The sequence below is a fragment of the Anopheles moucheti genome, unplaced genomic scaffold (assembly GCF_943734755.1).
Source record: "Anopheles moucheti unplaced genomic scaffold, idAnoMoucSN_F20_07 scaffold_38_ctg1, whole genome shotgun sequence".
NCBI classification, from domain to species: domain Eukaryota; kingdom Metazoa; phylum Arthropoda; class Insecta; order Diptera; family Culicidae; genus Anopheles; species Anopheles moucheti.
In genome coordinates this window covers 353,484-363,616 of record NW_026453613.1, presented here as the reverse complement: position 1 = coordinate 363,616, position 10,133 = coordinate 353,484, and the positions used below count along the sequence as shown (strand labels likewise).

The window sequence follows — 10,133 nt, the reverse complement described above, 5'->3', positions numbered from 1 at the left end:
CGGGTCAGGACAGGTGTAGGGAAGTGAGAGCGCGCTCAGAGCACAGAGCGTACGCACTTTACTGAGCGAGCGCTCAGCTTACCTACACTTACAACACTAGACGACACAACTAAGCTACTACGGTTACGCACAGATCGCTTCGCTATCGTTCTTAACACTTTCACAACACGCGCTGCGTGCAGCTAGGGTCGATGCCTTTTGGGACTATCAATTCTCGTCGCTTTCGTCAGCACGGTGCGGTTCTCGATACGTCCTTCACGCTTCGTGGTTAGAGACGGAATGACTTGGATGATATTATTGTCTTCGGAAGCTCATTGCAACAACATATAGAAAACCTACAAAAAGTCCTTCACAGATTGAAACAGGCCAATTTAAAAATCAAAATTGATAAATGTGAATTTTTGCAAAAAGAATGTGAATTTTTGGGACATATTGTGACACAAGAAGGAATCAAACCAAATCCGAATAAAATTGAAAAAATTGTGTCATGGCCTCTTCCTAAAACAGTTACACAAATTAAAGCATTCCTTGGAATTTTAGGGTACTACCGTAAATTTATTAAGGATTTTGCTAAACTAACCAAGCCATTAACAAATTGTCTAAAAAAAGATTCAAGAATCGTACACGATGAAACTTTCTTAAACTGTTTCAGGGATTGTAAACAGATGTTAGTTTTAGACCCTATCCTCAAATATCCAGATTTTTCTAAAAAAAATCATCCTTGAAACAGGCGCAACTGATTTTGCATTGGGAGCCGTTCTCTCGCAAAGATTCGAAGATTCAAAAGAACACCCCATAGCATATGCTTCCAGAACTCTCAATGATACCGAGTGCAGATATTCTGCTACAGAAAAAGAACTTCTCGCTATCATCTACGCTATAAAACATTTCAGGCCATACATTTATGGTAATAAGTTTGAAATTCGTACAGACCATAAACCTTTATTATGGTTAAGGCAAAAAAACGATTTGAATAGAAAATTACTGCGATGGAAATTAGAACTAGAAGAATTTGAATTCGATTTAAAGTACAAAAAAGGAACTACAAATAGTAGTGCTGACTCACTTTCACGAATAGAGCCAGCCATAAACGTAAACTTATCTGAAAGCTTAATGACCCAACATTCTTCAAACACAGACGATAATGATTATATTCCAAGTACCGAAAGACCGATTAATGAATTCAGAAATCAAATATTTCTAGAACAAAGTAATGAAAATAGTCAAGAAACGTTAAAAAACTTTCCCAAATATTGTAAAATAATAATTAAAAGACCGATTTTCACTAAAGATAGTTTAGTTCAGATAATTCAAAAATTTGCCGCTCCTAATTGTGTAAATGGAATATATTGTGACACGAAAATTCTGAATTTGCTTCACGAGGTATATACGCAATATTATTCCAGGGCCAAATCATTCAAATTTCGTTGGACTACAAAAATGCTAATAGATGTACCAGAAGAACTAGAGCAAGACCAAATCATTCAAACGTATCACGATACCAGTCATAGAGGAGTAACCGAAAGTACGAAACATCTTCAGAGAAAGTATTTCTTTCCGAAAATGAAATCCAAAATAGCTAAATACATCGACCTGTGCGTGTTATGTAAAAGATCCAAATACGAAAGGCATCCGTATAAAATCAGATTCAAACTAACAGAAACACCCATTGGAAATTGTTCATACAGACATATTTATTATGAAGGATAAATATTACCTCACATTTTGTGACAGGTTCTCAAGATTAGCTGCGGCAATCCCTATAAGAACAAGGAATACTGTGCATATCCTGAAAGGAATATCCACATTTATGGCTACAGTAGGAAAACCTTTGCTGCTAATCATGGACCAGGAGTGCAGCTTCAAATCAATCGCTGTTCAATCATTTTTGAACGACAATTTGATCAAATATCATTACACCTCTGTAGCGCAATCATCGTCAAACGGCACGGTTGAAATCGTACATAGAACCATCAGAGAAATACACAACATATTGTCTCAGAAGGAAAGCACAAAAGACCTATCAGAATCAACGAAAATAAATTTAGCTGTCGCTACGTGCAATGATTCTACCCATTCTGAAACGAAACTTACACCAAATGAACTGTTTCGCGGTATTAGAAACGATCAACCGATACCATCAAATCTTGACGAGCGCCTACTACTAAAGGAGAAAATGTATTCAGAGATCCATCACAAAATGCGAGAACAAAAAGTTAAGAGGATTACCAAGCTGAATGCAACAAGAGAAGAACCTGTTGGCCTTTCAGAAGGAGAAACTATGTTTTTGCGGAAAAGAAATAATTTGAAACACCAAGAGCGCTATAAAGAAATTAGAATGTTAGAAGATAATGACGTGAATTTTATAGATGATTGTGGTAGAAATTACCATAAAGCAAAACTAAAACGAAAATGAATTAATTGAACTAATTTTTTGAACCATACGCCATACCATACCATACCAATACGCGGCAATATTGTTAGGGTTAGTTAGGTAAAGAAAAATGAACTCCAATATCATAAAGAATGTCATATTTTTAAGAATTCAACTATAAAGTTTAAAAAAAAAAAGAACCACTAGCTAAACTTCACAGAGAAGACATCACCACCATTACTAAGAGAATATTGTAACCCCAAAGTGCCGAACGACACTTCTCAACCCCCCCGAGAAGTTATGACCAGACGCGATCACGCAGTGTGATATTGTTCCACGCCTGTATTAGTGCAGTAGTACTATACTAGTTCTAACATCTGCTGTCACCTCCGGTCAGATCGGTATCAGCATCCAAACGTGAAAAACGCATTCTCCTTAATAAACAGCTGTGGTTTCATACTTATAACTATATATTCCTACTATATCGGTGTTTTCTATGCTACTGGCTCACTACGCAACCCACAAACCTGCTTCCTTCGTACTATCCTTGCCTTGGATCATTTGTTTGGTTGGAATCTCCTTATTTAGGCATCCAATCGATCCAACCAATGCGATCGATAACCGAGCGTGGATCGATGACCCTTTTGCCGAACCTAATTATGCTCCTTGTGCCACATAGTTTATGGTCTCTCTAAACAATTTTGCTACATTCAGCAATACTAGGTGACAACTGTCGCCCGGCTCCTGACAAGACGTTGTTTACAACAAATGACATCTCAGTTGTGTTTATACGACGCGACGTATACGAGCAAATCATGCCAGCAGTTACTATTCCAAACCCGTTCTTGGAACGGTTTGAGCTCCAGATTAAAAAAGGAACACATTTGTGATTCTATTTTGTTTTGTATTCATTAACGTAACGCATTTGTTACATTCAGACACCCAGCCGGTGAAATGTCCTCATCTTCACTCTGACTCTCTGAATTAGATTCTAATTCCAACAATTTCAATTTTGGAATTTTTGCACTATTTTTTAATCCGATACGCTGAGTAGACCGTTGAGTACGGCCTAACTTCAGTCCGTGGTATTTTCTCTATTCTGTACCTGTCATTTCCCACCACTTCGGCGACAATCCATGGCATTTTAAACTTAATTTCCGACTGCCTCCTGGAACAAACTAATCTTTCATTACTAATACCATATCATTTACTTTGTAGGAAGCTGCTTGTGCTTCTCTACGTCTTTTATCAAAATATTTCTGTGGTCGTCTTCGACTTTCTCGCGTAGCAATTAAAACTTTTTCCGTTAGTTCCTCGGGAGATAGATCTTGCCTCGTTTCATCAATTCCGATAATTGTGATATTTTCATTACGCTATGTATCTCGTGGTTTATATGTCAGTACTAGTTGCATCGGTGCAACCGTGGTCGAGTTCGTTGTCGAATTTATGGCATTTTGAACATTTTCCAATTTGTACGCGAAATTAGCTTTAAAAAAGGTGTTCACCGTTTGGCTTTCCGATTGCTACTGACTTTATTCATACGCATACACTGCCCTTTGCGGGTTGCTATAATTTTAACGTCTATGGCCTATGCTTCATTCCTTAACATGCCGCCCCCCGTGGAAAGGTATCTTCGTAACCTTCTTGAACTGGTAAAATACATATCTTTGATATCGCTCGGCGATATTCGCCTTCCTTTGTTCGCACCTCAACGACCCGTATATCGCCATCGTCTCGTCAAAATATTTTTGATATTCTTCCAATAGATCATCTGTCTGTCGATCACTGCGTCAATGGTCGGGAATTCAAACATGTCTCGATTTGAATCAGCAATGTCTCTAGGTCTTCCTTCAGAAGGATGGTGTCCCTAATTGTACACTTCAGATGCTTCTTCATACTCTTGATGGCCGCCTCCCATATTCCTCCGAAGTTTGGTGAGCGTGGTGGAATGAATTTAAATTCAATTACTTCGGTGAGACACTGAGTGGTTATGGCATTTTGAGCTTGTTGCGTTGTAAAGAGTTCATATAGTTCCCGTAAAACTCGAGCCGCTCCTTGGAAGTTTTTAGCATTGTCGCATGCTATAAGTGCGGGTTTTCCTCGTTGTGCTACAAAGCGCTTCAGCGCTGTGATAAACGCCTGGGTAGATAAATCCGCTCCTAGCTCAACATGAACTGCCTTGGTTACCAGACATATGAAGACTGTAACATAACATTTAACTGGTGCAGACTTTCGTGGTGCGAAACGATACCACATTGGGCCACATAAATCGATTCCGGTATTTAGAAACGGATAGGATGGAGTGACCCTCTCTGGCGGCAGGTCACCCATTAACTGCTCCATACACGTGGGTTTGCTTCTGTAGCATTTTACACAATTGTGCACTACTTTGCGAGCTAAGTTGCGCACTCTAAGTGGCCAGAACCGTTCACGTATTAAAGCGATAAGCAACTGTGGACCTGCATGTAGAAATTGGCGATGATATGACTGCATTATCAATAGGGTAAGTGGTTGTTTTGGATCCAAAATTATTGGATGTTTTCTGGTTTCTGAAACTGGTGCATTTCGAAGTCTACCTCCGATACACAGAATACCATCCACTAATATCGGTGCCAGCGATTTCAGTTTCGAAGTTCCTTTTACTTGGCCATCTTTCAAACTCGCTATTTCTTCTCCAAATGTTTCTGATTGAGCCAATCTAACTAATACTTTAATGGCTTCTTGTAGTTCAACGAGTGTAAGGAATCCTTTTCGACGATGGCCTCGGTTCACCCTCTGACTGTTGTAACGGAAACGAAGAATGTATGCTACTAATCGTGCTAAAGCCGAATACGACGATCGCAAACTGAATATAGGACTGCTGTCCTTTGACTGAACAGTCAATACTGCAACTCGTTCTTCCAATTGTTCTGCTGTGAAACTTTCATTTGGGACAGTAGTTCGTGATGTCCATTGGATGTGCTCACTCAGCCATTTTGGGCCATGCCACCAGACCTCGTTGTTCTTCAAATCACAAGGTAACATACCTCTGGATATAATATCCGCTGGATTTTCTTCTCCTGACACATGAAACCACTGAATCTTGTCAGTGATATGTTGGATCTCAGAAACCCTGTTTGCAATGAAGGGTTTCCATCGGGAAGGGTTACCAGCGATCGAGTACAGGACAATTGTCGAATCTACCCAGAATACACAAATCATTTCGCGTTTTATGCTTGACTTGACCTTTTGCCACAGATGACTTAACAGTAAGGCAGCAGACAGCTCTAGTCTTGGTAACGTTACTCTTCTTTGTTTCTTGCCATTTTCGATAGGTGCAACCTTTGATTTTGCACTTAGCAGCTCTACTGTGATGCTTCCGTCTGTCGAAATAGTGCGTATGTAAATACAAGCACCATATGCCTTTTCAGATGCGTCGCTGAAACCATGCACTTCTACGATATCTGCTTCGTTTGCAACTACTCGACGTGGAACCACAATTTCTTCTATATCTGCCATACTTCGTTTAAACTGCATCCATTTATCTCGTAGCACCTCCTCCAATGGGTCATCCCAATTAACCCTTCTTTCCCAAAGCACTTGCATGAAACATTTGGCTATTACGATTACTGGTCCGATCAATCCCAAAGGATCGTATAAGCGAGCTGCATCTGATACAACAGTCCGTTTACTGATTTGCTCTTCATTATTCCATTTTGGGATACAAAATGTAAGCATATCTTGGGCAGGTGTCCACTTTAGTCCAAGCGTTTTGATAGATTTGTGGGGATCGATCACAAGCTCCGAACCCATTTCTCAAAGTTCGGGTGAAAGCGTATTTAATATATGTGCTGAATTAGACGCCCACTTTCTCAGATGAAATCCCGCAGAATATAGCACTGTGGATAGTTCTCTGCATACACGCTCTCCTTGATCGACCGTATCCACTCCGCTTGTCATATCATCCATATAAAAATCTGCCGCTAGTATCTTTGACGCTACTGGATGCGACAATTTGTTCTCGTTGGCAGGTGTTTGTAGGCATTTTGTGGCTAGGTATGGAGCTGACGCTGTTCCATATGTTACTGTTTTTAGTTGAAATTCCCTAATTCCGCTTTCGTCATTTCCCCACAGAATGCGTTGGAGTGGGCGGTCTGCTTCTCTTATCCAAATCTGCATATACATTTTCTCAATATCGGCTGTTAATGCGTATCTTGGGAAGCGAAAACGCATTATGATACTGATCAGATCGTCTTGAAGGACTGGGCCCACTAATAAAGCTTCATTTAACGAAACTCCTGAATCCGTACTACAGGAGGTATCAAAAACAACCCTTTGATGCAACTATAAATCTTCCATCTGATCCGCGAGTGGTTATACTTTCGAAAATCGCTTCACATTCTGATTCTTCTGGGGATAACATATTCGAAGTCTGACACGTTTCTATCTCCCAAAACTTGCAAAGTTGTTCGTCTAACGAATCCGCAACGTATGTTACATTGACAAGGCTTTGTAGTATGCAACTACTTTCTATCGACTACCCAACCGAATAGCGTTTGCTGTAGCATTAAGCTACTATCCTCTAAATGAATTCTCACTAACCCGTCCAACAGTATTTCGTTATATACCTCTCTGCCGAAAAGCATATCTATCGGGCCAACTTCTCCACCTGTCGGGTCAGCCAGTCTAATGTTCTGTGGCAATTTCCAATGTTGCGTATCAACCTTAGCAGCTGGAAGGTTCCACATTATCTCCGACAGAACGTGCAACCTTAAAGGAAATTGAACATTAGTACACTGTGACTGAATTATTACATTTACCGAATGTGATAAAGGTTGGCAGCTCCTGCCCACTGCTCCAATCGACAAGTCCTCCCGTTGCCTTTGAGCTCGAAATCCTTGCACTACTCGCTCGGTGATCAGGTTGACTTGCGCACCGCAGTCCAATAATGCTCGTGCTATCATCTTGTTGCCATTCGATGTAATGACGGTTACCAGGATGGTTGGCAGCAAATTCGTTGTTGAAGGTGCCGGTTGGCTCTCAGTCGGTGTGAACATAACGGCGTTAGAAGGTTCGCCGACATGTACCATCGAAGATCTCGTTGAGTCACTTGCCATTGCGAATTCAGGAACATTGGCTTTAGGAGCACGTTGCTGGTCAGTCGGTGACCTGTGCAGCATAGTGTGATGTTTAAGCTTGCACACCCGACACACACTAGAATAGAGATGGGTCGATCCGACCTTTTGCCGGATCGGATCAATCCGGTATGCTCCGGGGCCGGAGCGCGCTCCGGATCATGATTCCGCACTCCGGATTTTAATTGCAGGCTTTACGGCTTTTGCGCCCCATTACTTATACCAATATGCTATACCATACATAAGTTTTATAGAAAAAAATACAAACATGGCGACATAATACTGAAACAATTATTTGTCAATAAACTCACCATGGTTATCAACAGCATAACCTAACAAAACAATGCAATGCAACCCCGTGCAATGCAAAACAATGCAATGCAATGGACCGAATTAGTACAGTAACCTTACACTTCAAGAATTTTTAAGATATCTAATGTTCCCTGTGAAATCTATTGTGGGCAGTTGTAACATTCTATTGAGGAGTAATTGCATCAGGAGCATTTGTGTGATTATTTAACACTTAACATTCTTTAAACGATCGATAAAATGTTTGTTTCTTTTTATTACAGATATTAATTAGCTTGTAAAGCCTAAATTTGTTAACGGAAGCAAGAATCTAACGCAAATTTATTGAATATATTTTTGATCTTCTTGTAGCAAAAATACTAACACCCCAATGCGCATAATCAACGTGTTAAGAATTCATAAAAAAGGAGCGAGCTTACGAGAGAGACGAACGAGAACAAACAATTTTGAGCGAGTTAACAAACACGGGGGTTGGGGTTGGATTCGGATTCCTCGGACAGAGTAACGTTGTTGTTTAAGAGCTGAATTGAGAGTGTATATATTTCTAAATTTCGTCCTTATATATAATAAACTATTTCTATTTCACAATATGAGGAAGCAGGATGGAAGGGTTAAGGATTCATTGTTTCGCTGCTTGTTTGATGGTGGCCTGGAGTACCTGATGTACGACGGTTTGTCGGGGAATCCCAATACGGGTCTAGTGATGCATATATCTGAATAGCCAGGGTACAGATGACCAGGTAAAGGTGCATGGCGATAGTTGATAAATTGTTTTACAGTATGCTGGCTTGGATGTGGGCGTGAAGGACATTTTAGGATGTTGATGTCTGGATGATGATCATGTTTTACAGCTGAACGGATGTTTATGTATCTGTAGCATATTCTACAGGTAGATATCACAGGATAGGGTACATCCAGTGGAAGGGTTGTGGCGACGAGCGTTAACTTGCCCCTCCTTAAATTTGAGGCTCCGTCCGAAAAACTTCCATAATAGTTGGCGGGTGATCTTGGATTCTAATCGTATTTGGTGCATGGCGTTTCTGAGTTCGTTGATAGGAAGAATCAACGGTGATCCTTGTAGTTCCGTTTTGTTGCTCGAAATTTCTTCCTCATTTTTGAAATATTTTGCGTGATTCGTATGATGGGAGAAACGAGCCTGTCTGGTTTCTCTTTTATAGACCGCATGTGGTTTTAATTGTAAATTCCGCCGCTGAGTTGATCAAAAATGTGAACCATGTCTAGATGAATGATTTCGATCATTGCTGGGTTCGCTATGAAGTCACACACTACTGGTTGTCCTCGTAAAAGAGCTGGGACGCATATACTGTTGTCTTCTTGCATCTCTTTTGAATCGTACATATTCTTGTCGATGTTTGGTACAATGAAGAATTGGGATTGTAGGGAAAGGTAAAACTTGTTGGGAACATAAATTTTCTTATTCTTATTCGTTACATCATACTATTCGTTTTTTGTATACATCGTTTGTTAGTTTTGGACAACTTATTATGAATAACATTTCACGTTTATAAAGGTTTAAGTTTTATATCGCTCATATGGATCCTCTTTCCTTCTTTTGTTAAAACGGTGGTTCTATTAACCTTCTCTATTTCTATCTTTTTAAACGGGTTTGCTTGTTTGAGCCTTCTTTTCGTTTTCATGTACGCTTGAGATGTATTAGTTATGTTTTTCGTTTTTCGATTCTTGTTATGGTATGTAGTATCTTTATCTTGCTTTATCTTCAAATTGGTTTGAACTTGTTTTAAGATTGAAGGTGTGTTGTCGGTGGGTGTTATAATTTCAATAGGAGTGAATGTAGTACAAGAATGTACAGAATTATTATATTTGTGAACTGCCATCGTAACTAAATCTAACACGGATTTGTAAGGATGTTCAGATTTTGTGATGCGATATATTTCAAGTAAAGTTGAATGGAATCTTTCAACTACACCATTCATTTCGCTTCTTCCAGTAGCTGTTAAATAAGGGTTAATTTTACAGATTTTGAAAAATTCTGTAATTTCCCGTGAATTAAAAGATTTTTCCCCATCTAAGACAATACTTTCGGGGGGTTTATGTTTTAGTATTACTTCTTTCAACGCTGGTAATACATCAACAACGGCTCTGGAGTCGATTTTTACTACTTGTGCATATTTCGAAAATTTATCTACACAAGTTAAAAAATAATGTTTTTCTAAGAAAAGTATGTCGATGTGTAATATTTGAAATAGTGTGTTTGGTAAAGGAGTTTTTTGCATTGGCGGTGTTATTGGTTTTCTATCATACTTGCATTCATTACAAGTGCGACAAGACCGTATGAAATATTTAATTTTTGCAGA

The 10,133-nt window shown here is 39.5% G+C and overlaps 1 pseudogene; it reads right to left on the bottom strand.

Annotated features, from left to right (window-relative positions):
- Positions 1 to 8,680: 8,680 nt before the first annotated feature.
- On the bottom strand, positions 8,681 to 9,313 carry LOC128309155 (uncharacterized; annotated as a pseudogene).
- Between the last annotated feature and the right edge of the window lie 820 nt (positions 9,314 to 10,133).